The sequence below is a fragment of the Mus caroli genome, unplaced genomic scaffold (genome assembly GCF_978045245.1).
Source record: "Mus caroli unplaced genomic scaffold, Mus_caroli_1 scaffold_4, whole genome shotgun sequence".
In the NCBI taxonomy this organism is placed as follows: Eukaryota; Metazoa; Chordata; class Mammalia; order Rodentia; family Muridae; genus Mus; species Mus caroli.
The window spans coordinates 104,443,833-104,468,628 of record NW_028227259.1 but is presented as its reverse complement, the minus strand read 5'-3'; the positions used below and the strand labels follow the sequence as shown (position 1 = coordinate 104,468,628).

The 24,796-nt window shown below is 45.8% G+C and overlaps 1 protein-coding gene across 1 annotated transcript in view; it reads left to right on the top strand.

The window, feature by feature from the left end:
• The window catches only part of Scd5 (stearoyl-CoA desaturase 5), a 77,717-nt gene that overhangs the window by 10,169 nt on the left and 42,752 nt on the right, over positions 1 to 24,796 (top strand).

Genomic DNA, 24,796 nt, shown 5'->3' with positions numbered 1-24,796 from the left:
AGCTTGCAGCAGCATTCGCATGAGCTTGCTGCGGCTTTCTCACCTGCTCCTGCAGTCTGTACCATTGATTCTGAACCACCTCATCTTCAACACCCAAGGGCAAGTAGGGTTGGGCAGCAGGCGGTCCAGGCACAGGCAGCGATCATCCTGGTGGGAAACATGGCAGCATGCAGGCAGACATGGTGCTGGAGGAGCTGAGAGTTCTACATCTTGATCCACAGGCAGCAGGGGACTGGACTCCACACTGGGGCATATATATATATATATATATATATATCCTACCCCCAAAGTCTACCCCCTCAGTGACATACTTCCTTCAACAAGGCCACACCTCCTCCTAATAATGTCACTCCCTATGCCCAAGCATTCAAACACATGAGTCTATGGGGGTCATACCTATTGAAACCACCACATTCCATTCCCTGGCCCACATAGGTTTGTAGCCATAACGAAATGCATTTAGTCCAGTGTCAAAAGTCCTCATAGTCTACAACAGTCTCAAACTTGTTTAAGAAGTTCAAAGTCTTTTCTGAGATTCATGCAATCTATTAACTGTAATCATCTATAAAATAAAAATAGAAGAGCAGATCACAACATAGAATGGCACAGGATATATTTTACTGTTTCAAAATGTAGGCAGGGAGCACTATGAGGAAATATTGAACCAAAACAAGCTGGGCAACCCCCAAATCTCTACATCCCATGTCTGATGTCAAAATGCTCTTCAGATCTCCAACTCCTTTTAGCTTTGTTGACTGCAATACACTTCTTTCTCTTGATCTGGTTCCACTTCTTGGCAACAAATTCTCTCCATTTTTGTAAGTCCATTTTGCTTTTGAAGAACACTTTCAATCACAGAATTCCTAGGACTACTGTTTTGCTCTCAGTATGGTTAGTGTTCTGCTCTCATGCCACTGGCATGGCTTCTGAAGAGAAATTTGGTGTAGTTTTTCATCACTCCTGTGAAATAGGCCAAGGGTTCTCTTCACCTTCTCTTCCTTCAAGTTTTTCTCTCTCTTTTTTTTTTTTTTGCTTTTCTGCAGTTTGACTGCTCCTAAGTATAGGATCTTTGCTATGCACCCTGTCTCATGTTCCCTGAGATGTCTATACAGGTGTCTTGGTGACTGAGCTCAGCTTTAAAGAATCTGTGTCCTTAATAGTTCGTTCGTTTCTTCGTTTCTTCCTTCCTTCCTTCCTTCCTTCCTTCCTTCCTTCCTTCCTGTCTGTGTTCTGTTTGACTATCTGCTTTTTTCTTTTGGTTTGTTTTTGTCTGCATGGGTTGGGAGTGAGAGACTCAGCTGGGTGTTTGTGGGCACCAGTGGGGATGCTGAAAGAGAAGGTGGTAGATATAGGGACTCCAGGGCTTCCACAGAAATGATTCATGAACTGCTCTGGGCCCTGAGCTGTTTCCCAGGGTCCATTTTTCACCTGGAAGACACAGGTGGCCTGTAGGTTTCTGGGATTTTCCATTTCTTCACCCCAGAGAGAGGAGTGTCCCGAATAAACTCTGCCGGCTTGGTGCAGACTACATTCAATTCTTTGAGTTGATTGTACAGTACACAGGGCTATGCCCAGCAGCAGGTGGGAGGCTGCTCGCCAGATCTATCTTCTATAGGGCAAGAGTGCTGCCAGGCTCACATTAAACTCACTGGTGGAGTAAGGTAGAACTTTCTGGAATACTGAATTGACGGATGACTGTAAATGACCAACAGAAAGCCAGGTCTCTGATTGGATTTCCCTGGGTAACAATAACAAAATTCCTCTTCTCTATTCACATGTCTTACACAGATTTTTGTCCTACGTGGCATGAGAACTCCTTCTCCTGTTCTAAAGGAAGTCCTAATAGTGTCTTAAAAAAAAAAAGTAAACAGCAGCTACAACATTTTGTGATCAATGAAGACTCGTTCCAGGTCTCTGTGATGCTGTAAAGGCAGAACAAAATTCTGTGGTTGTAAACCAGTCTGGTCCATGTCCGTGCTATGAACATTTCTAGTTAGGAACTGCAGGATCCTTGTGGTATTCCGTGTGACATCTTCTGGCTGGCTTCACTGTGCTTTCTAACCTGTGAACCCAAGTTTCCATAACATATCTCATGCCTACCTCTCTCAGAGCCTGCTTACCCAGATCTCTATCTAGCCAGAGGGGCTGGTCATCTACAAAGCCTCTAGCTAACTGTTAACTATTACTTCCTCATATAAAACTATATGACAGGTTTTCTATGAAACAGACCAGATTTACCAGGCCACTCCCTCAGGATAATAAATAATAAAGACTACAGAGTCTTCTCAGTCAAGTGCAGCAGGACCGACAGACCAAACAACCAGAAGGATTCCTGAAAGACAAGCATATTTTATATAGCCTCCCCCTCCCTTTTTTAAAATGATGTGTACTTATGTGCCCATGAACACCAGAGGCATTGTGTCCTACTGACCTGGAGTTATAGGTGCTTTCGAGTCACCCAACCTGGGTACTGGGAACCAAAGTTACATCCTCTTTGAGAGTTATAGCAGGTACTCTTTTTTTTTTTTTTAAAGATTTATTTACTTATTTCATGTATGTGGGTACACTGTCACTGTCTTCAGACACACCCGAAGAGGGTATTGGATCCCCATTACAGATGGTTGTGAGCTACCATGTAGATGCTGGGAATCGAACTCAGAACCCCTGGAAGAGCAGCCAGTGCTCTTAAACCACAGAGCCATCTCTCCAGCCCCTTTATATAACTTAATGAAAGTCTCACAACCCCCGGATTGACTGTCAGATTCATGCTTTACTTTTTTTTTTTTTTTAAGATTTACTTTTATTTCATGTGTATAAGTTCTGCTTGCAGCACATACATACACCTTTGTGCCTGCCCAGGGCAAGAGGTGTCTACAGCCTGTCACCACCATGCCTGTCACCACTGACTGTGTGGCCCGTCTGCCATGGGAGCCACTACAGAGTCTAAGAATATGGGAGGTAGATGGGAGAGAGAGAAGCAGAACGGTCTGAGCATTATGAAGAGAGATGGAACTGGAAACATGAGGGTTATAGGGAAAAGCCTATAGTGAGTAGCCAGCCCTGCCACCTGAGGCCATGGTGAAGTTCTAGTCTATGCTGCAGCTGAAAGCCATGTCTGGGCCTGTGACCATGCAGCAGCAGGGGTTGGTGCTAATGTTTGTGGCTCAGATTACCACTGGAGAGCATGGAGATGTCCCTAGTCTGGGCAACCACCTGGGACCACACAGATGTGGTCCAAACGCTGTGCAGAACTGGCCCCGCCTATCACTAGCTGTGGCATTCTGGAGAACTGACCTTACTTCTCATTGGTGCTAGCACTTGGGATAGTGGGCCCTGCACCTTGCCTGGGCAACATACTGAAGCTGGCCCAGATAGCAAAGGCACGGGTGAGCCAGCTCTGAGGGCATGAGAGCAGGAGAGCTGGCCCAGCCCCTCACAGGCTGCAGCACTTGGGAGAGTGGACCTCGTGCCATGACTGGCCAGCACAGTGGAGCTGGATCTGGTGGTGTGATTGCCTGTGAGCTGATCCTGATGGCATGAACACAGGAGAGCTGACCCTGCCTCCTGCCAGCGATGGCAGCTTTGGGTGGCCTGGCCAGAGCAGTGCTGGAGAGCTCACCTTGGTGGTGTGGATAACGGAGAGCCTGCGGGCTGACCAGCTCAGCTACCACCCAGGCTCAGATCCAGGGCTTTGAGTTGTCCCACCCAAAAATCTACATCATCTGTGAACTGTTGGAGCATGTGAAAGGGCTGGTCCTGCAGATTCAAAGCTGCAGGATAAATGGGAGGAGTCCTGGTGAATATCTAACATTGGTGGTGTTAAAGAAGTCAGAGACCTCGAGCTAGCCCAGTGAGTAACTCATTCAATACACATTTGCAAGGGCAGATGTGTGGACAGAGGGGTGTACTGTAGTGTGTCACACTGTGACACACTACAGCGTCCACAAAGAGATGTTTTCTATGCTTGGTTTTGCTTATTTATTTATTTTTGCTTGTTTTTGTTTAACTTGCAAGGGTGGGTGGTGGATATGAAGAGGTGGGAAGATGAGTGGGACTGGGGTTCACGATGTGACATTCACAAAGAATCAATAAAAAGCTTTTTAAAATGTTGTGTAGACCCAGTTCCTTCTATGCACAGTCCCCTCTAATGACACAGGCATGTAGGAGTCCTACTGATGTGCCAGCAGCTGGGGAGGGAAAAGGACACATTCTGTTAGTGAGAAGTTCCTGTTTGGATCTGGGCCGTCCCCCAGAGACCCTAGTCTCCAGCCTATGACTCTATTGGGCATTGGTAGAGCCATCAGGAGGTACAGCTGAGTAGCAGGAGGTTGTCTCAGGTGGAGGTGCTCCAGGGCATGTTGGGTCCCCGGTACCTCTTCTCTTCACCTTTCCTTCCTGGCTGTCAAGAGGTGAGCAGCCACCATCACCATGATGCCACAAGCCCAAGACAACAGAGTCGACTGTTTGTGCATCCCATCTCTGAAACACAATATACTGGCTAGTTTTGTGTCAACTTGACACAAGCTGGAGTTATCACAGAGAAAGGAGCTTCGGGTGAGGAAATGCCTCCATGAGATCCAGCTGTAAGGCATTTTCTCAATTAGTGAAAGGTCCTTTGTGGGTGGGGCCATCCCTGGGCTGGTAGTCTTGGGTTCTATAAAAGAGCAGACTGAGAAAGCCAGGGGAAGCAAGCCAGTAAGGAACATCCCTCCATGGCCTTTGCATCAGCTCCTGTTTCCTGACCTGCTTGAGTTCCAGTCCTGCATCCTTTGGTGATCATCAGCAATGTGGAAAGTGTAAGCTGAATAAACCCTTTCCTCCCCAACTTGCTTCTTGGTCATGATGTTTGTGCAGGAATAGAAACCATGACTAAGACACGCAAGATCAAAATAACAGAAGGAAGCTTACAGTTAGGTCTTAATTATTTTTTGTTCCTCAGTTTTTTTTCTTTCCTCCCTCCTTCCCTCTCCCTCCTCCCCCTCCTTCCCTCCCCTTTCTACCCTTCCTTGTCCTCCTCCTTCTCTTTGTCCTCTCCTTCCCTTCCCCCTCTCCCTTTTCTTCCTTCTTTTCAAGACAAGATTTCTCTGTATAGTCCTGACTGTCCTGGAACTAGCTCTGTAGACCAGGCTGGCCCAAACTCAAAGATCCACCTGCTTCTGCCTCCTGAGTGCTGGGATCAAAGGCATTGCCATCACCTGGCACGTATTTTTCTTTGTCCAGATTGTTTAGGTAAAACTCCTGTTGTTTAGGTCCCTGTAAAACAATTTCTTTAGAGAACAGGTCTTATTAAGGGGAATGGAGGGCCCTTGCTGAATTTTTAAAACGACTGATTTTATCTTCTCCTGAAAAAAACCCAAGGCCATCTTCCTGAGATTGTCATAGTGAGAATTTGATAAGATCCTGCAGGTAAAGTTCATGAACGTGCTGGGTTTCCCTGGGACAGCGAGTCCCGTGGATTTAGCTTCCAATGTCCACCCTAACCACTGCATCCATCACTTACAACATATGTGCTCTTTCTCCTGGCTCCCGCTGCAGGCCTCTGTCCCTGGGCTATGAGCTTCTACATTGTGTTCATCCTGCTAGTTTACAGGGCTGCAGTATGACCTTAAGGCTCTGATAGGTGTAAAAATTTCTGGTCTTTAGTTTGTTTAGCTTTTATTTACTGTGAAGATAAGAGATGACTTCTATGGCTAGAGAGATGGCTCAGTGGTTGAGAGCACTAACTGCTCTTCCAGAGGTCCTGAGTTCAATTCCCAGCAACTGCATGGTGGCTCACAACTATCTGTAATGGGATCTGATGCCCTCTTCCGGTTTGTCTGAAGACAGCTATAGTATATATATATATATAATATAATAAGTCTTTAAAAAGAGATGACTTCTAAACATGCTGGACCAGTATACAGAAATTATGATGTGATTTGGAAATAGATCAAACTTTACATTTAAATACACTAAGGGACTCACACAATCATGGAGTATGCACTTTGGAGTAATATAACAATCATAACAATGACAACATGATAACAAAACTATGCAGTGCTAACCACATATAAGCAGTTCATTAGACACTTTATACAGTCACTGAACAGCACAAATAGGCACTGTTTTGTTCCTGACTGGACAGATGAGAAAAGAAAAGATACTATGTTGCTAGTGCATGTCACATCTGTTTCAGTGACAGAGAAGATTCCAGTGCAGGCAAGCCAACTTCAGCTTCTTATAGCTGTACCCTAATGTCTATTCCAATAGAGTATGCACTTACCCTTTGGTTCAGCAAACACAAGAGCTAAGCACTGTACCACACTCCGGGGATCCCTGTCCTAATGACATATATGTTACAGAGAGCACTAATGCACATACAAACAAATGAATGAATGAATGTATTCAGATGAAGAACATGAAGAATATTTTATGTATGTATGTATATATGTATGTATGTATGTATGTGTGTGTGTATGGTTCTGTGTGCATCTATGGTGCATTCCAGAAGAGGGCAACAGTTCCCATTCCAGATGGTTGTGAGCCACCATGTGGTAGCTGGGAATTGAACTCAGGACTTTAGGAAGAACGGCCAGGGCTCTTAACTGCTGAGCCATCTCTCCAGCCCTGAACATGAAGAATTTAAGGGCAGCAGCGTGACATAACAGGGAGGTGGCTTCTTTAGAGAACAGAGATGACCTGGCAGAGGACACACTATGAAACAAGGAGCAGGGGAGAGCACCTGTGGAGCTGGGGATGCAGCCCAGTCGGTAAAGTGCTTTCGTAGCATGCAGAGAGCCGTCAGTATGAGCTCTAGCACCAGGTAAAACAGGCATCTTAGCACACACCTGCCATTCTAGCATCGGGAGGTAGAGGCTGGAGAAGCAGGGATTTAAGGTCATCTTCAGATGCATAGTAAATTTGGGGTCTGAGATCCATGAGATCATGTCTCAAAGAAGAGAAGAGAAAAGAAAAGGAAAGAAAAGAAAAGAAGAGGTAAGAGAAGGGAAGAGAAAAGAAGGAGATTTTGAAAGTAAGAAGAACATTCTAGTAGCTAGAAGAAAGAGCCTAAGCAGAGATCTAGTATGGTCAACCCATGTCTTGGGAAAGATAGTCATAAATGAAGCCAGATGAGGTGGGGGTGAGGGTGTCAGGGCCACACCCTGTGAGACCCTGCCAGGAGGTTTGGACTTTGTTCTGAATGCCCTGGGAAGGTACAGGAAGGAGTGACAAAGTTCAGGAGTTACACTGGCATAAGAGAGACTCAGATTGCACCTACAGGACCCTGGAGACTTTGAGCTACATTCAGTACCACAAACTATCTCCTAAGGCTGGCTTTCTGTGAGGGTGTACGCCAAGGAGCCTACACCTGGGACAGGACCCTGTAGCTGTTGTGAGAGAGCCAACATGTTCCACCTGTTTTTACTGTGAAAATTAACTGCCCATCCTACCGAGACAAAAGTTCCCTTTACAGTAGAGAGAGAGTAAAATCATCGCACATACCCACAAGTAGTCTCTCTTCCTTCGTTGTTGGAAATCTAGGTCAATGAAAACAGGTGAGAGAAAACTGCCCAGCAGAGTGTGCTGCATGGGAGGATAAACCTACCCAGCAGAGGCTAACCTGACAGGAGATGACTCCACAGATGGCTGACTGGCCCAGAGGCTGCGCACTCTTCCCCAGATAGAGTGGAGACTTTTCCCTTTCCTTAAAAAAAAAAAAGTTAAGAATTGTATATGTATTTTGACTATATTCATCCCTCCCCACAACTTCTCTCAGATCCATTCCCACCCAACATTGTGTCCTTTTATTTATTTACTAATTTTTCTCTTTTTAATCATCAAGACTGATTTTTGCAACCCATATCCTCTTGGGTGTGTGGCCATCCACTGGAGTGTGGTTAACCTACCAGAGACCACAGCCTAAAAGAAAGCAGGCTTTCTGTTTTCCAGCAGCTACCAGTTACTGTCTTAGTTAGGGTTTTACTGCTGCGAACAGACACCATGACCAAGGCAAGTCTTATAAGGACAACATAATAATTGGGGCTGGCTTACAGGTTCAGAGGTTCAGTCCATTGTCATCAAGGCGGGAACATGGCAGTGTCCAGACAGGCATGGCACTGGAGGAGCAGAGAGTTCTGCATCTTCATCCAAAGGAAGCCAGGAGCAGACTGCCCTCAGGCAGCTAGGAGGAGGGTCTCAAAGCCCACCCCTACAGTGACACACTTCCTCCAACAAGGCCACACCTCCTAATAGTGCCACTCCCTGGACAGAGCATATTCAAACCACCACACTTACCAATATCTCCTCAGCTAGGAGTGGGAGTTTGTGCTCCCTTCTCCTCCCTCTGTGTTAATCACTGTCTATTGCAAAAATAAGCCTCTCTAAGGAGGGGTGAGCTTGTACTTATGTCTGGGTATAAGTTACAGTATTTTTAATACTATGTTCATTTAGCAGAATAACAGTTCTGGGTTCTTTTCTAGTGTCTGTCACCTGCCTAACTACAAGCTCTTGGCCCTGATAATGATGCGAGGGTGCTCATCGTGGAGCGTGAACCAAGCAGAGAATGGTTGCTTACTTCCATGATGTTTATGCCATTATTACATCAACGTGCCTGGCTTGCCAGACCTGTCATCTTTGTAGTTCATAGCTGACAATTCCTTTCTCCACCAGCAGAATGCATAGCACCTTCTAGAATCATGGAAGAGAGCCAGTATGGATGGACCTTCCAGGTCAGTGCCAGCTTGCTTTCTCCGTATTCATTCTGTGACTTAAGTATACGATATCTTCCGTAAAAGGATTTTACTGTCAGGTTCTGGAGGGTAACCAAGACTGTTGGCAATAATCCCCTGTACTGTTTTGAGGTTTATAGAACCTCACTGGTCAGCACCTCTAAAGAGAGGTAACCTGTTCCTGGCACTGGGGATTTTATTTGTTAGAATGTCTAGTAAGGGCATGGTCACTGAATTACAGGATAATTTCAGATAGCTTCTATAGTCATAGATTTCCATATGACTTTTTGAAAGGTCTTTAATATTAGTTATCTCTTCCCTCCCCCACCCCATCCTATCCCATCCCCAACCCAATTAACCCCTTCTGTTCTATTATTTCTCCTATACCCTGTTATACCATACTGTTGCTTTCCTGGAAGCTCCCTTTCGTGTCCCCATACTAACTTCCTGCCCTCTGTGGGTATTCCAAATGGAACGCATACATGTAGAGAGTCACGCTAATGAAATGAGAGGAACAACAGACAACACAGAGCGTGTGTCTTTCTGGGCCTGAGTTCCTTCACTCCGAATGGCAGTTTCCAGTTTCATTCACTTACTTTCAAATTTCATACTTTTATTTTCAGGACAATATTCTATTGTATGGATGTAGTAAATTTTCATTACCCATTCTGCAGCCGATGGATGGATACACCCAGGCTGTTTTCAGTATCTGGCAGTGTGAACAGAGCAACAGTAAATGTGGACGAGCAGCTCTCTCTGTAGTAGAATGTAGAGGCCTTTGGGTAGATGCCCAAGATTGGTGTAGTTGGATCGTGCGGTAGAGCTATTTCTAGCTGTTTGAAGAAGCCCACACGGATACTTCACTCCACCACTGGTGAACATGTGCTCTGCTTCCCATACCCATGTCAGCTTTCACTCATGTGCACACTCATGTCAGCACTCACTCATGTCCACACCCATGTCAGCACTCACTCATGTGCACACCCATGTCAGCTCTCACTCATGTGTATACCCGTGTCAGCACTCATGTCTTCTTTTAAAAATTTTTTTTATCTTAGCCATTCTGACTGGGATAAGATGAAATCTCAAAGTAGTTTTAATTTACATTGTCCTTGTGGCTAAGGATGTTGAACATTATAGACACATGCAGACAGACAGATACATACACACAGACACACAGAAACAGACACACAGACATACACACATACCTACACAGAGACAGACAGACAGACACACACACACATACACACACACAGAGACACATACAGAAACACAGAGATAGGCACACACAGATACGTATACAGACAGACACACAGAGACACACAAAGACAGACACACACAGATACACACACACAGACACACAAACACAGACACACACAGGCACAGACACACATAACGAGACACACAGAGATACAAAGAGATACACACAGACAGATACACACAGACACACAAACAGACAGATACACACAGAAAGAAAGAGACACACAAAGTGTATCTTAGTTATTTATATTTCACCCTTTTGAGAACTCTGTTCTGTGTTAAAACTTGTTCCATGTTTTTAAACCGAGTTGTTTGACTTCTTGGTATTTAGTTTTTCAGTTCTTTGTATGTTCTAGATACTAACCGTCTGCCAGATGAACAGCAGGTAAAGATTTGCCCATGCTCCAGGCTGTCACTTCACTTGACTGACGTCTTTTGCCACACAGAAGCTCTTAGTTTCATGATGCCTGCACCACTTGGTACTGCTCAGAAACTCTCTTTCCGTATCAACGAGCTCAAGTACACTCCCTACTTCTCCTCTCTCAGACTCGGGCATCAAATCTTAGCTGAGGTCCTTGATCCATTTGGAGGTGATTCTTATGCCGGTAAGAGCCAAGGATCTAACCTAACTCTTCTACATGTCTCTCTGTTCAGTAGGGCCAGGACTGTACGCTGAAGATGTCTTTTCTCCAATGTCTATGGCTGGCCTTTGCCATCAGTCAGGTGGCTTTGGCATCAATACCATGCTATTGATCAGTGTATCTGTTCTCATGCCAGTACTGTGCTCTTTTTATTACTGTTGCCATGTAATATGGCTTGACATCTGGATGGTAAGATCCCTCCCTCCACCCCCCCCCAGCAGTATTTTTCATTTTTCAAGATTGTTTTAGCTACCCTGGCTTCTTTATGTTTCCATAGGAAACTGAAAAAGAAATTTTTTTTTAATTCTGTGAAGGATTACATTGGAGTTTTGATGGAGATTGTATTGACTCTATAGATTTTTTTTAAATTTTAATTAATTATTAACATTTTTCACAATATCAATCCTACCAACAGGGAGGTCTTCCCATCTTCTGGTGTCTTCTTGGATTTTTTTTTTTTTCATTGTCTTAGAGTTTCCATCATGTAAGTCTGTTACTTCCCTGACCTGGTTTATTCCAGTATTTTCGAGGCTAGTTTGAATGATTTCTTTCTTTGTATCATCTCATTGCATCTAGGAAGGCTCCTGGGTGTTACTTTGTATCCTGCTTTGTGGCTGAATGTGTTTATCAGCTCTAGCAGGGTTCTGGAGGAGTCCTTAGGGTCCTTTATGATTTGAGTAACATCACCAGCAAGAATATTCTGATTTCTTTTCCTATTTGTATCTCCTGGATCTCCTAATTGCCTTACTGCTCCAGCTAAGACTTTGAGTGCCACATTGAACAGGAGAGGGAAGGGAACAGAGCTGCTTTGTGTCTGACTTTCATGGAAATGCTTTACTTTGGGTCTGTTTAGCTGGCTGCTGGCTGCGGGCCTGATAGATTGCCTTTTCAATGTTGAGATGGCTAGTCTCTCCAGGACTTTTATCGTGAAGAGATGCTGGACTAGTTTCTTCAGGACTTCTATCATGAAGGGTTGCTGGATTTATGAAGAGGATTTTTTTTTTTTTAGGGGAATTGCAGGTGGCTAGCCCTCTTAATCCTGCACCAGTTTTCCTCACCAATCCCAAACAACTACAGTTAGGGGGTCCTGAGCTACAAGGCTTAGCCCTCCTAACAATGGCAGAATGAAACCCAGATATCTGAGTGTGTCTCATTGGTTTCTAAACCCCCCCCTCCCCGCTAGTCTCCCACCATGCTTATGGATGTCAAGGAAGGCTGTTGCAAGGCAGTCTTTGTCAAACAATTTCTCTCTACCTGCCGCCTGCTGTTACAGCATGCCCCTATTCCCCTGACATCCTGACAGAAACACTTCTGCTGCTGTTTCCTAGGTGCCCCAGCCTGCTGATGGGCCTGTATCTCGAATGATTTCTCCCTTAGCTGCCTTCATTTGCATTTTTCCTAAATCAGATCTCATTCCGATCATTTTTTAACTTATATTCCTAATCTCTGTAGGCCCATTTGTAACATTTCTGTCCTCAACGGTGTCTGCTGCAGCTCCCAATTTAGAACCAGCTAAAAATCTTATTAACCAAATGTGTAACCCTTGCTTCTGCCGTTAATGAAGATCTCAATGAAACTGGGTCTCACAGGCAGGGGCTTTCCACTACCTGTCTCGTCCCCTCCCCTCATTAGACTCTGTCTCCTGAATTAGCTGTTCTCACCAGCAGCTCCGTTCATCACAGCTCAGGGCTTTCAATTATCCTGCCCCAATTCCTCCTGGTGCCAACCTCAGGTTCCCCCCCAGGACTGTTCCAGGATGCCACTGCTTTGCCATTCAGTTCCAAGGCTACAATACCTGCAGTGCCACTGAATAAACAGATTTAATTGATGGTGAGATTTATGGAACGTCGCATGGCATGTGGACATTTCTAACCTTGCACCAGACAATTACCGTAAAACCTAGAAACATCTGATTGTTTCCATCCAGGTTTCACCCACCAAATCATCCATTGTTTTTGTGTAAAGCCTCTGGTCAACTCCCTTTGAGGTCACATAAACCGTTATGGGCCACTGAGGAAAGCAGGGAGCTGTATAAGAAATGGCCCTTGTCATGGTGGTTTACAGTCTAACAGAGCTGGCTAGATTGGCATACAGCAAGGACAGTGCCATACAAGACAGTATGGAATTAAATTCAATGGCTTCACATTGTTCTGGCTGCAGAAATTCGAATACCGGCTGGGATAGCTGGAAAAAGCCTAATGCCACACAGGTTTTGAAAGGGTTCTTTGACCCTTTGACCTTTGAAAGATAAAAAGAATTCACCTAAGCAGAGTCAAGGGGAAGGTGAGGGCCACACCCAGGCAGAGGTAGAGAGGAGTGACCACACACACAGGCAAACATAGAGAGGAATGACCATCATGTGCTGTGTTGAGTGACTGGGGAAGTAAATTGACGGGCTTCAGTGTGGTTCTAATCCAGTACTAAGCATGTTGTTTGTGTATATGCATGTGTGTGTGTGTGCAAGTGTACACACATGTGCATGCATGGGAAGTCCACAGGATACCACCTATAATCTTTTGCAGTTGCTGTCTAACCTGTTTTTAAAGACAAATTCTCTTACTTGAACCAGGAGTTCACCTATTCAGCCAGACCCGATGTCCAGCATGCGTCTGGGGTCCTCCTGCTTCTACCTCCTGAGGGCTGGGATTATAAGTATGTGCTGCAGTGCCGAGGTTTTTATGAGGGTTCTGGAGACCTGAACTCAGGTCTGCATGCTCTCTCAGCAAGCTCTTCTCACTAGCCAGTGACAAACCCATAACCTTCTAGCTTCAGTAAAAATTCACCGGAATAGCTCAGAACTCAAGAAAGTGCTCAGCTTCCCTAAAAATGAACAATGAAATAGCCACATCTGGTAAGGTTTGGGAGGGCCTGTGGCTCAGAGCTGCCACGACCTGTCCCCTGGGGTCAGGGAGCATTACCTTCCCGGCACATCAATGTGCTCACCAACCAGCGAGCTCCACCAACCTTCCCTGTCCAGAGACGTTATCAGGATTTGTTGCTTTGGCGTGGGGTTGCAATCATGTGTCAGGTGACCAAATTTAATCTAAGCTCCGCTTCCCTTTCAGGGCCAAACTCGAAATCATCTGACTGGTCCTTCTAGTGATCTGTCCCCACTCTCTAGGGGTGCACGTGAGTCACTTCTACAGTGTGACAAGGACTGTCCTAGCCATTAAGCAAAGCAATGCCAAGCTTCTCAAAGCTCTGAGCTAAGAACCAGGAACAAAGACCTTTATTCCTCATCAGAGTCTTTGTCTTCATCTCGCCCATCCTGCCCTAGCTCGGTGCTATGGACGCCTGACTTTGAAAGTCCTCCCTTCTCCTCAGATGGTGTCACCAGCTCTCCCTCACCCTCACCCTCAACTCCCCTCAACCTGAGGTCTGCCAGGTGAGAAAGGCCTGTCCTGTCCCCAGCAACATCTCCTGCAAGCTCACCCATCTGCTGAAAGACACACAATGTGAGGACTCCCTCACGTTCTGACTCAGGAGAGGTGACACCCCAAATCACTCATGAGAAAAGATCTTGCTGCAAACTGCAAGAGGACTTTTAATTTAAGAGCACTCTCGGGCCCTCGGTCATACACCACGCAGGGGTAGAGGACCGTGGTGCCCCAAGTAGCTGGGTAAGGGGGTATTTAAAGGAAGAAACCACAACTCAAGAAGGTGGAAAATACCAAAAATACCAGTTAAGAATCACAAGGAAGTGCAAAGTCACAAGAGTCACAAGGAATACCTGGTAATTGTTCGGGTTATTTCTCAAGATAGTTTCTAAGCCCCTAACAATAGCACATTTGCATAGTGGGTTCCAGCAGTGGTCTGGGTGGGTCAGGGTGACTTTCTTTGAATGAACACTCTTTGAACCCAGGAAGCGGGTGGGTGGATAGGAACAGCTATCTGTTTTATGATTAGCATACCTTGGAGCATTGAGTCACAGAGGTTACATTCTCAAGCCTGGGCCTAAAGGCCTAGAATTTTGCTTTTATGTTATATTTTTTCATTGCCTTGAGGTTCCAGTCTCAGTCTGCACCTGTTTGTATTTGCCACAATTGCTTTATGCTTGTTTTATCTTCCATAAACACTGAGGTTCCCCCAAGACAGTCTTGATTGCCCTTATCTTGTCTGCCAGTGTAAAACCAAACATAAATATTTGTCACATTGAAAGCCAAAGTGGAGATGATAAGAATAACAGGGCCAGATCTTCAAAGGGGGAGATCACTGACTGCTGCAAAGTTCCGCTTTTATGAGAACAGCAGTAAGGGGCAGCTTGTCACATAATAATCAAGAACATGGCCGGTGTTTGGGGAATGTGAGCGGCATGGAAGATGTCTGCAGAGTACTCTCTCACTGAGCTGATGAAAGGACCAGTGGCTGAGCCGGGCGTGGTGGCGCACGCCTTTAATCCCAGCACTTGGGAGGCAGAGGCAGGCGGATTTCTGAGTTCGAGGCCAGCCTGGTCTACAAAGTGAGTTCCAGGACAGCCAGGGCTATACAGAGAAACCCTGTCTCGAAAAACCAAAAAAAAAAAAAAAAAAAAAAGGACCAGTGGCTGGAGGCTGTGACAAAGTCACCACAGGAGCTGCAGACAAGGATGAAAGCCAGAGGCTTCACAGAGGGATGCCTTTGAAATGCTTTAGCTTTAACTTTCATTTTGAAACCATCCCTGTTTAAAGCTTGAGTTTGCTGTTCTGGGATGAAGACCCGTCTGTATCTCCTGCCCCCAGATGGACTGGTGATTAGCGCCTTGTCTCATGTGCTCCCTCTCCTGTCCACGTTCGTGTGTACGTGCATTCGCCTGTATCCTTTGAAATCTTTTGAGACTGTTCTAAACATCATACTCTTTTCTGCCAACGGAACGTCAGAGCGCATTTCCTGATAACAAGATAACTTAACATAGACACAGCACTTACTGAATCCAGCAACTTAATGATGTGGCACTAATCAGAGGTCTAATCCAGGATGGTAAGAGTGAGTTGTGAGGCCTCTCTATAATCTTTTAGTCTGGAACAATCTTTTCTTTGATCTTCCAATGTTGACGACTTTGAAATGGAGTGGCCAAGGTCAGTTTCCCTGTAGAGTGACTCAGTTGGGGTCTCCTCATAGACCCTTATTACTGGACCCAGAGTGTGCCTTTAGGCAGGAAATCTACCCAAAATGATCTCGTGTTCTTAGCTTTAAGCGAGAGGTGTTCGATCCCACCTGGTCATGTTCTGGTGGCATGAACTTTGATTGCTTGGTGAAGGTGGCCTCTGCCAAGTTTCTGTGCTGAAGATGACGTGGCAAATGGTTGAGCCGTGCAACACCTCAGTGTTTAATGTACTATGAGACTGTGTAGATATGTCTTCATCAATTTTTAACCCACTAGTTTTAGCTTACATTGGCAATGCTTCCTAAATCCGTTACGCCCATGACTGATGCCAAATAGGGATTTGCAGCCATCATTCCTTCTGCCTCTGTTGGTTGGCATTCTCCTGAAAGGAAGAGGGGTTATGTTTTTGTTGTTACTGCTTATTTTGGGCCCATGAATCCTTATTGAATAGATTATACTTAATGGCTGTCAGTATTAATTTTAATGGCCTGGTTGCTTGAGTTTATTCAGTTTGAGGGATTGCAGATAGACTCATACCCCACATTTGGTCTCTCCCATCCATTCTTGCTATTTCTTTTCTTTGCAGTGCTGAGGATTATATCCAGGGCCTTGTGCCTACTAGGCAAGCACTTTACCTCAGAGCGACACCCCTAGCCCAAACCCTGATGTTCAGACACTTTCCCCATCCCCACAATAGCATTTGCCAATTCCGCATGAGCTTTCCTGCTCTCATTCTGCATTGGGTATTTCTCCCGAGTTCCAATTCCCGTTAATGGGTGATAGTACTTAAAGGGCAAGACCTGGGGGCCAAGTGTGTTCACTGCTATCCAAATGCCAGGCCATTGCCTTAATCTTATTTCTTATTGCTGTGATAAAATGGCTGCTAACGCAACTTCAAGGAGCAAGGGCTTATTTGGCTAACAGTCCTAGGTTTCCCTGTGGTCAAGGTTATAGGAAGTGAACATAGCTGGTCTCATCATACTCACAGTCAAGAGCAGAGAGCAATGAATTGATGCATGTGTGCCAATGTTCACCTCACTTTCTCCATTCACATAATCCAGGTGCTCAGGGAATGGTGCCACCCATGGTGGAGTAGGGCTTTCCACTTCAATTGATGTAATCAAGAGAAGTCCCAAGAGACATGCTCACAGGCCCAACCAATCTAGATAACCCCTCACTGAGACTTCTTTCAGGGTGATTTGTTTTTATTTTTCAAGACAGGGTTTCTCTGTGTAGCCCTGGCTGTCCTGGATCTCACTTTAGACCATGCTGGCCTCGAACTCAGAAATCTGCCCGGCCTTCAGGGTGATTCTTGATTGTGTCAAATTGACAATTAAAACTAAGCATCATGGCCACTTTTTTCAACCAAACTTTTTACACATAAAGTAAAGGAGTACAGAATACAACCCACTCCTCTGACCAATGACTCTTCCCGACCTGAACACGGGAACTCTCATGAAAGGGCTATCAGAGACATTTCTATTGATTTTTTATTCTTGGAAAATTATCAGAGGCATTTTATTCTTGGAAAATTTCATACATATATACAACATGTCTTGATCGTATGCATCCAGCCACTCCCTGTTTCACCTCTCAACCCTAGTACATCTCCCTCCAAACTTCATCTTCTCCCTCCCCTCTCCCCATACGCCCTGCCCCACATCCTGATTCCTCAATGAGTCCAATTGATGCTGCTGAAGAGGTCATCTCAGGAACTTTTGAAAATTCTACCAGGCCCCTTCCCTCCTGGAAGAGAAAGGTCATGGGCACCCCTCCCCTCCGGAAGGGAGGGGCTAATTACATTCCTCAGACCACAGGGAGGAGGGACCAACCACAAGCCACCTGCAGGTAGGGGAGGCCCTGGGCTCATAGACACATTCCAAGACTGTTGGCCACCTACCTCATTTCCTAAAGACAGATCAGTTTAAAAGTCACATTGTCCTGCCAATCACATTGTACCCAGTGGCTGCTGCCTTGAGAACTATATAAAGGCTCACTGGATAGGCTGTGTGTGGTCTTTCTCTCTCTCTCCATGTGCATGGCAACCCCAACATGTTGGAACAATAAATTCCTCTTGCTTTTTGCATCGATTTCCTGCTCTGAGACGTTCATTCACTCAGGGAGTCCCAGTAAGATAAGGCTCGACAGAGTCTTATACTACCTTTACACGTTTGAGTGTGGGGTCATCCACTCAGACATGGGTGATCTATCGGTAGCCACTCCTCAAAGAAAAGTGATCCTCCCACCTCCAGCAGCCATCAAGAGCCAGTAGCTCCCCTGCTAGAGCTGAGGGTTTGTAAGTCCTTCCCCTACCCATCCAAACCAGCATTAATGCAAACCTTTAAAATGCTTTTGTGGGGCTGGGAACTAGCCCAGTTTATAAGGTGCCTGTTGGACGAACATGAGGACCCAAGTTTGAATCCCCAGAACCCACTTTAAAACCTAGGCAGAGTGGCTCATGCCTCATGCCTGTAACCCAGCACAGGGGTAGAGGCGGAAGGGAAGGACAGGTATACAGGAAGTTCATTGCCCAGCCAAGTAACAGGATTGGTGAGCTCTCGATTCAATAAAATACTCTGCCTCAAAAACAGAAAGGTAGAGAGTAACTGAGGGGATACACCTAAGGCCAGCCTTTGGCTCTGTGTGCGTGTACATCACACACACACACACACACACACACATTAACAAGTACAGCCTCCTCCCAATAACATGCTTTTAAAAAGGATCATCCAGGAGTGCCGGCTTATACCTTTAATTCCAGGAAGCCGAGGCAGATGGATGGCTGCAAGTTTGAGGTCGACTTGGGCAACATAGTGGGTTTGAGACCAGCTTGGGCCACACAGTGAGGCTTCCTTTAAACACTCTAAATAAGATCCAACATCCCTTTACCCCTTTGCAGACTTTAAATTTTGTCAGCAAACACCTTTCGAGTCACTAAGATTGGCTTCTAAACTCCCTCCAATTTCTAAGTCCTGGCGTAGGTGGAGTATCCTATCAAGACAAGTGCCAGCGGCCAGCAGCTAGCCTCTCAGAGGTACCTGCCAGATGGCGGACACCTGTGCCAGGCCCCCGGCGGAGACTTTCCGGACCAGGTTTTACAGATTGTAAGCATCATCTGTAAGTGAATTAGTGCTGACTCAGTATTAATGGTGGGGGAAGCACTGAAGGGTCTCCCAGGCTACCCCGTACAGTGTTGGCATATGAGCTAGACTGGATTAGCAGAGCCCTGAGATGATTGATTTCCAGTGACTTACAACTCCCAGGAGGTGGGCAGTGAGCCGTTTCCTATTTGACTTCTTGACAGAAGGATGCCTTTACCCAGAGTGCACTCTGGCACACTCACGCAAACGATCTCTCCCCTCTCCCAAGCCTGCCTGTCTCAGCAGATACGTTGACATGTTAGGACTGGTTTCCTTCTCACTACTTACCGGAAGCACAGACAAGTTATGAATAGAAGCAGAATTCCCTTTGGCTGGGTTTTGAGCCCACCTGGAACGTTCTTTTGGACTTTTAAGCAACCAGAAAAAATTGAATTACAGAACGTAACAGCCACACTGTGTCTGCTCAGGAGTGAACATCTGTTTCCAGGGGTGCCAGGGGAACCCCAAGCACTGATCTGTTTTCATCTCTGGGAAAGAGGCACGCTCTGAGCTGTGTGCAGCCTGCCTTCCCTCTTGTCAACAGTGGAATGCAGCCTGAGTTGTTTTCTTTTGAGGCAGGGTCTCACTGAAGCCCAGGTTGGCCTTGAACACAGAGTGCGCCCACATGCCCAGCAGAAATTTGTTCTGATCATGAAATAAAGCAGAAGGAACGTAGTTTCATCCAGGCAGGCTGCTTCTGAGGTACACTGCCTTTGCCCGAGTCCCCGGTGGCATGAGGAGTGACAAGTGTGGAGAAGAATCTCTAAGTGATCAGCGTTGTTCACCAGGGACCTTGGTTAGGGACATCATCCATGATAGGTAGTACAGGCTAGGGCAGGGGACTGGTGTAAGACAGTGCACTGCACACCAGCGGACACGCTTGTCATTAGTGCTATGAAAACATACAGGAGCAGAAACAAGAACATGTTCAGTGATGGGCTGAGTCTCAGTGCTTCATGTGGTTCTACAGGACAGGGCTCACCACCGAGCTCAGGACACGGCCCACGGCAGAGCTCCTCAGGACAGGGCTCACCGCCGAGCTGGGACTATTCTTATATATGTTTTTTCTTTCTTGATTATGTTTTAATTTTTAAAAATGTCAAGCTCAAAAAAAATTTCAAGGGAGGTGTATTGAACCGATGTATAACTTTACCTATGATTGCCAGCTTTAAACCTCTGGTTGAATTTCGAATATTTGGTATGTGCGTGCGTGTGTGTGTGTGTGTGTGTGTGTGTGTGTGTGTGTAAGTTTGTGTGTGTTTGTATGTGTTGGTGCTTATGTGTGCCTGTGTTTGTGTGTATATGCATTGTTTGTGTGTGTACGTGTGTGCATGCATGTGGTGCTTGTGTGTGCATGTGTTTGTGTGTATATGTGTGTGTATTCATGTGCATGTGTGTGTGTGATATGCACACATGCACTTTTTCCTAAGCCATCTGGATGTTAGCAACACACTCACCACCTTTCCATCTCAAAACTGCACGTCTAAGTTCAAGTGCATTCCCTACATACCTCAAAACAACAACAAACTAGGAGTTTTAATGATCATATGACTATTATCTACTGTTCAGACCACAGTCAAATCCCCTGTATTCCAGCAGTGCCCATCATCAACGCTTACTGTTGTGACGATCCTGATTGAGCGTCTCTCCTCTGCTTTGTAGTCCTGGCCATAGAGCCCAGGGCCTTCATGCCAGGCAAGTACTTTTAAGATGGGACTTTTTGGTTAAGGAAGATAAGAACTTTTTCAATAACAGTATGCTTCCTTAATATTACAAGAGAGAAATCTGCACATCTGATAGAGCATTAATTCATCTCTCGACCCTGCCAGAGACACTTCTATTTGCAGATGAAAATTAACACAGAGAGTTAGACCTAGCCAAAGCTCAGGTGAGAAGGGATTGCAGAATGCTCAGCCCTAGATGGGACATGTATACCTCACCCCCTCTTCCAAGGCGGCTCAGAGGTCCTTGTGGAAAAGGGGGCAGAACAGTGTAAGGCCAGAGACAGTGGGTGGCTACAAGGAAACGGTGTGTTCTGGACACGCAGGGCAGCTGCACATGTGGACTAACAGCGGTTGTGACATTGTCTATAAGATCTATGCAAGCCTAAACCAGACTAAATCCCATGGGGGCAGGGCCTGAAATCCCATGGGGGCGGAGCCTGAAATCCCATGGTGGCGGGGCACTGACTATTGGTAGGTGCTGGGAGAGGGAGAAGCTATGTTCTCTAGGTTGTCGCCCCTGGTCAGTTGACACTGCTGTAGTGGAAAGCCTCTCATTCAAGAGTGGGTAACACAAATTTGTCTTAATGGGTTTTTTAGTTACTTTTCTATTGTGATAAAGCTGTAACCAAGGCAACTTATGAAAGAGAGGGTTTAACTGGGCTTATGGTTTCAGAGGATTGGAGTCTATGATGACAGTGAAGAGCTTATGAGAGCTAACTGAAAATGATGGATAAGGAGCAGGTCTTTTGAAACCTCGAAGCTCCTCCCAATGACAGACTTCCTCTAGCAAGACCAGGCCTCCTAATCCTCTCCCAGAGACCAAGTAGTCAAACATATGAGGCTATGGGAGCATTCTCATTCAAACCATCACAACGGGTTTAATTTGAAAAGGGACACAGATTGTATGGGAAGGGAGGAGTGGGTGGGTCTGGGAAGAGCTGAATATTGAGTGAATATGATCAAACAATTTTTCTAAAAGAACTGATAAAATATTCTTAAAATCTGCACATAATAAAAAAGTTAGAAAATGAAAACTAAAGAGGATCCCCTACAGACTCATATAGTGGAGAGACACTGTCAAGTTCACCTTATAGATTCCCTCCATTTCCCTATGTGCAAACACACATTTTGTTTGTTTAAAAAGTGGGTTAACAGCATACGTACCATTTTGAAAACTACTTCACGGGACTGCTTTGATGGTCATTCTATCATCGCACAATATCCTTTTTGTTAAAATTTTAGCCACAAAACTAATCGGCCTTTAGTCATCTCAGAGCATAAAAGAAAAGAGAAAAAGCATTTTTTTTCTCATCGCTGCCTCTTGAAGTGACTCTAAGACTTAACTATTTCTTTCCAGAAACGTCTATGTGTACATTATTATGCATACATAGAGAAAGACACTTTCTACTATATGAATGGGACTTACTTGATTAACGCGCATCACAAAGTGGTCGGTTGAAATCTAGTCTGTGGAATCTCAGCGTTTCCCCCCGTGTTCTCACTCTGGTGACCATTCTTGTGGCCAGGTGTTCATATACAGCCACAGCTGCTCCCTAAAGCCAGCGTCCAGAAGATGATGATCTGCTAGCTTAAAAGTCATGGACAACGTAAGGACATCTCTGCCACTCTGTCCTCTGTGCCAGCTTCACATTCACACCAGCAGGCAACACTGAAACAAGTCTCACTGTGTAGCCCTGGCTGTTCTGGAACTCACCATGTAGACCAGACTGGCCTTGAACTCACAGAGATTTGCCCATCTCTGCCTCCTGAGGGCATGCACCATCTCCTCCGAGGCAGCACTGAATTCTTAAAAACTTGGAAAAGTGAAGTACATGACATTTGTAGGAACTGTGAGTTAGACCTACACTGTCCAGTGTGGTAGCCAATGGCTACAGTTAGCTACCGAGCACCTGGGATGTGGACAGCCTGAAGAGAAACGTTCTGTGGGAGAAAAATACATACCACATTTCTAAGACAGAGCATAGAAGAAATAAGGAGAAGTCCCTCAATAATAATAATAATAATTCTGTCTCTCTGTCTGTCTCTGTCTCTCCCCTCCGCCAGTGTGTATGTGTGTCTGTGTGTGTCTGTGTGTGTCTGTGTGTGTGATACATATGTGGAGATAGCACTGAATTCCGTATTGAATTCAACCGTCAAGGTCAGCTGACCTCCTCTAGCTCTCTATGCTTCGTTTTGTGAGGCAGGGCCTCTCACTCTGCTTGCAGCTCAACAACTCAGTCAGACCATCTGGTCAGAGAGCTGCCGGGAGCCTCCTGCCTCTGCCCCCTCAGCACTGGGGTTTTAGGCCTGTGACACCACATGGTTTTACAGTGGCCTCTGGAGATCCAGACTCCAGCCGCCATGCTCACACAAGCACTGTAGCCTCAGAGCCACACCCCTATAACTTTTACACTCCTATTGAAATGGTAATATTTGGGGTACATTACATCGAGTACAGCACACTACTAAAATTAATATTACTTCCTTGCTTTCAAGGTTTAATGTGGCTACCAGTACACTGATAAGTGGTTTGTTTTATTTTACATTACACTTCTATTGATCATCCTAAAGTAGGACCATGACACGGTTTCTTCGAGGGTCAAACCTGCACCATCAGTGTGCCCTCTTGATCTTCTCACTTCCTGTTCCTGCCCCACCCACCTTTGTCACAGTTATTCCCTGGTCTCTTAGAGCCCAGGTAAGTCCTTGAACACTTCAGGACTTTCTTAGGAATGACCAATAGAGGTTACGATGTGATTGTAACGTGCATTAAGTCTGGCCTATCAGAACCTACTGTTGAATATAAACTCCAAATTGCACTTTTTTATAATTTGTTATTTTAGAATATATACAAATTTAGGCTTTCAGCATGGTGACTGATTCAGCATGTTCCTTTCAGAGTGTCCCCCCTGCCCCAACACACACCCAGGGTAGGAACAGATGGCATACCAATACACAAGAGCCAGGGCATCAGTGGGAACTGGTCAACTCTGTGCCTCCCCGTCCTGTCCTGTTCTCCTCTTATGTCCCATCCTCTACTCTCCCCTTCCCTCCTCCTTGCTCCCCTGCCCCATCCCTTCCTCTCCCTTCCCCTATCCTGTCTTATCCTATCTTACTCAATGACATGTAAACAATGGAATGGCGTCTATAGTTTTAGACTGGAGTAGTCAGCACTATATGTTGGCATTTAGTCTAGGCTCTGCCCCACGGTTACCTGGCAACAGTCAGGTGTGCCTGACTCACTATAAAAGGGGCTGCTTGCCCCCCTCCTCTCTCTCTTGCTCTCTTGCTCTGTCCTCTCGCTCCTGGTCCTCTCTCTCCCCATTTGCCCTCCCCCCCCACATGCTCACCGCTGACCTCTACTCCTCTACTCTTTCTCCACCCCCCCCACCCTCTCATCTCCCCTCCCTATGCCCCAAATAAGCTCTATTCGGGATGCTTTAGCGTGGACTTCGGAGGCATCCCTCCCTACACCCCACTGCACATTCATCAACATTCCTTCTCTCCTTATCTTTTTATAAAACACAACACTATATGAACAGGGCAGGAAGGAAGTCCATGAGGTGACTGTAGGACTCTGGCTTCTCTCTCTGTCAAAGTTCAGTTTGCTCATGTCTTCTAGTTCACCCCAGCTTTCCCTTTGGTCCGTCTCTAAGGTACACACTGCCTGGACTCCAACGCACCAGAGGCGCACACACCTTTCCCCAGTCACAGGTGCTGGCCACAGGCAGGTTCTTCTGTCCTCCACCAGCTGCTTCCTGTCATTCCCAGGTCAGAGAGAAATAAATGCAGGCTAAGAGGGAAGAGAGAGGCCTGTGGGTCAAACAGGCGACCCGATTTCTTTTTGCGGTTCTATTGTTGGCTCACAGTTTGGTTTTTGAATCCCTTTCTCGATGGTCTCAGCTTTACAGTTACAGACACAGCGAGAGCAAAGCTATCCCTTGAAGTATTTTTGGCTCACTTCTGTGCTTTGGAATGGGGCCCAAACCCTTCCCTCATTCCATTGTTCCAGTCAAAAGCCACTGTAAGGAAGCCATCTGGCGAGAGGACTTAAAACCAAAGCCGTTGTTCCGAACTGTCAGCGTCGCTCCTTTGGCTTTGTTTCGTTTTACTTTTGTGTTAGGCTTAATTGGGGGAGAACTGTGTTCCTAGCCCTTCAGAACGCTCCACTTAGGTCTCCTTAAAAAAAAAAAAAACTGAGTGCATTAAAGAACTGCTATAATCTTTTTAAAAGAATGAG